Here is a 2832-nt window from a genome sequence, read left to right on the forward strand (position 1 = left end):
ATAGGCCGGGTGCGGTGGCTCAAGCCTGTAATCCCAGCACTTTGGGAGGCCGAGACGGGCGGATCACGAGGTCAGGAGATCGAGACCATCCTGGCAAACACGGTGAAACCCCGTCTCTACTAAACACATACAAAAAACTAGCTGGGCGAGGTGGCGGGCGCCTGTAGTCCCAGCTACTCGGGAGGCTGAGGCAGGAGAATGGTGGGAACCCGGGAGGCGGAGCTTGCAGTGAGCTGAGACCCGGCCACAGCACTCCAGCCTGGGTGACAGAGCAAGACTCCATCTCAAAAAAAAAAAAAAAAAAAAAAAAAAAAAAAAAAAAATTTAAAAAAATATTGATATCTGGCCCCATCTCAGATAAATCAGAATCTCTGGGGTTGGAGCCTAAACATCAGTATTTTATTTTTTATTTTTGGAGACAATGTCTTGCTCTGTAGCCAAGCTGGAGTGCAGTGGCGTAATCATAGCTCACTGAAGCCTCTAACTCCTGGGCTCAAATGATCCTCCCATCTTAACCTCCCGAGTAGCTAGGACTACGAGAGTGCACCATCACACCCAACTAATTCATTTTATTTTTATTTTTAGAAACACGGTCTCACTATGTTGCTCAAGCTGGTCTTGCAATCCTCCCATCTCAGCTTCCTGTGTAGCTGAAATTATAGGCATGAGCTATCACACCCTCAGCATCAGTATTTTAATAGACTATGGAATTGCTGAATTAGTACATTTTCTCTCACTCATTCATTCAACAAACATATACTGAATGTGCATTATGAGCCAGGCACACCACCAGGCACTAGGGATGCATGAGTGAATTAAAAAGGACAGAGTTGGGCCAGGGCGCAGTGACTCCGCCTGTAATCTCAGCACTTTGGGAGGCCGAGGCGGGTGGATCCCTTGAGCTCAAGAGTTTGAGACCAGCCTGGGCAACACGGTGAAACCCCATCTCTACTAAAAACACAAAAATTAGCCAAGTATGGTGGTGTGTACCTGTAGTTGCAGCTACTCAGGAGGCCAAGGTAGGAGGACTGCTTAAGCCCTGGAGGTCAAGGTTGCAGTGAGCAAAAATTGCACCACTGCACTCCAGCCTGGGCAACAGAGTGAGACCCTATCTAATAAATAAAAAAATAAATAAAAGGACAGGGTTCCTGCCCTCTCGGAGCTTACAATCATATGAGGAAAGGTGAACAACAAGCAACAAGCTAGTAAACAAATATGATTTAATGACTTTTTTTTTTTTTTTTGAGATGGAGTCTCGCTCTGTGGCCCAGGCTAGAGTGCAATGGCACAATCTCAGCTCACTGCAACCTCTGCCTCCTGGGTTCAAGTGATTCTCCTGCCTCAGCCTCCTGAGTAGCTGGGACTACAGGCACCCACCACCATGCCCAGCTAATTTTTGTATTTTTAGTAGATACGGGGTTTCACCAGGTTGGCCAGTCTGGTCTTGAGCTCCTGACTTCAGGTGATCCACTCACCTCGGCCTCGCAAAGTGCTAGGATTACAGGAGTGAGTCACGACACTCGGCCTAATTACAAATTTAGAAGCCTGTTTTAACCATCTAAGTGGACTTGAACCAAGAAGGTGGATTAGAGATCCATCTTGATCTCCGTCGGAGGCATTGGAGATGCCATGGGATGGGTGGACCTGAGATATTACTGGAGGGAGAAAACACAGGCGGCAGGGTTGGAAGTGAGAGGTGAGTGGGAGCGAGTGAGAAGCAGGACGACATCCAGGTTTACAGCTTGAGCACTGGAGGACCGACCGGAGAGACACAGTGAAATAAGAACAGGATTTAATGTAGGAGAGATGCTTCCAGTGCCAGCCAGCTGGTTCCCAGTGCTGACTAAGGAATTTGTGACATGTCTTGTCACTTGTTTGTGACTTAATTTCTTCATCTAGAAAAGTGTCAATAATAGTATATCTCAAAACAGTCCGGGCACAGTGGCTCATGCCTGTAATCCCAGCACTTTGGGAGGCTAAGGAGGGTGGATCACTTGAGGTCAGGGGTTTGACACCAGCCTGGCCAACGTGGTGCCAACATGGTGAAACCCTGTCTCTACTACAAATACAAAAAATTAGCTGGGCGTGGTGGTGGGCACCTGTAATTTCAGCTACTTGGGAGGTTGAGGCAGGAGAATCCTTTGAACCTAGGAGATGGAGATTGCAGTGGGCCAAGATCACGCCAATGCAGTCCAGCCTAGGCAACAGAGTGAGACTTCATCTCAAAATAATAACAATAATAATAATAATAAATCTCAAAACAGAGTTGACATGAAAATGAAACAAAATAAGACAATGCATATTGGCTGGGCGTGGTGACTCACACCTGTAATCCTTGCACTTTGGGAGGTCAAAGCAGGAGGATCTCTTGAGCCCAGAAATTTGAGACCAGTCTGGGCAACGCAGTGAGATCTCATTTCTCAAAAAAAAAAAAAAAAAAAAAAAAAAAAGATTATGCATATCAAAAGTGTAAAATGTTTCTTTTTTTTTTTTTTTTTTTTTGAGACGGAGTCTCGCTCTGTCACCCAGGCTGGAGTACAGTGGCGCGATCTCCGCTCACTGCAAGCTCCGCCTCCCGGGTTCACGCCATTCTCCTGCCTCAGCCTCCCGAGTAGCTGGGACTACAGGCGCCGCCACCTCGCCCGGCCAATTTTTTTGTATTTTAAGTAGAGACGGGGTTTCACCGTGTTAGCCAGGATGGTCTCGATCTCCTGACCTCGTGATCCGCCCGTCTCAGCCTCCCAAAGTGCTGGGATTACAGGCTTGAGCCACCGCGCCCGGCTTAAAAGTGTAAAATGTTTCTTTTTTTTTTTTTTTTTTTTTTTTTTTTTA

Source organism: Theropithecus gelada, chromosome 16 (genome assembly GCF_003255815.1).
Source record: "Theropithecus gelada isolate Dixy chromosome 16, Tgel_1.0, whole genome shotgun sequence".
In the NCBI taxonomy this organism is placed as follows: Eukaryota; Metazoa; Chordata; class Mammalia; order Primates; family Cercopithecidae; genus Theropithecus; species Theropithecus gelada.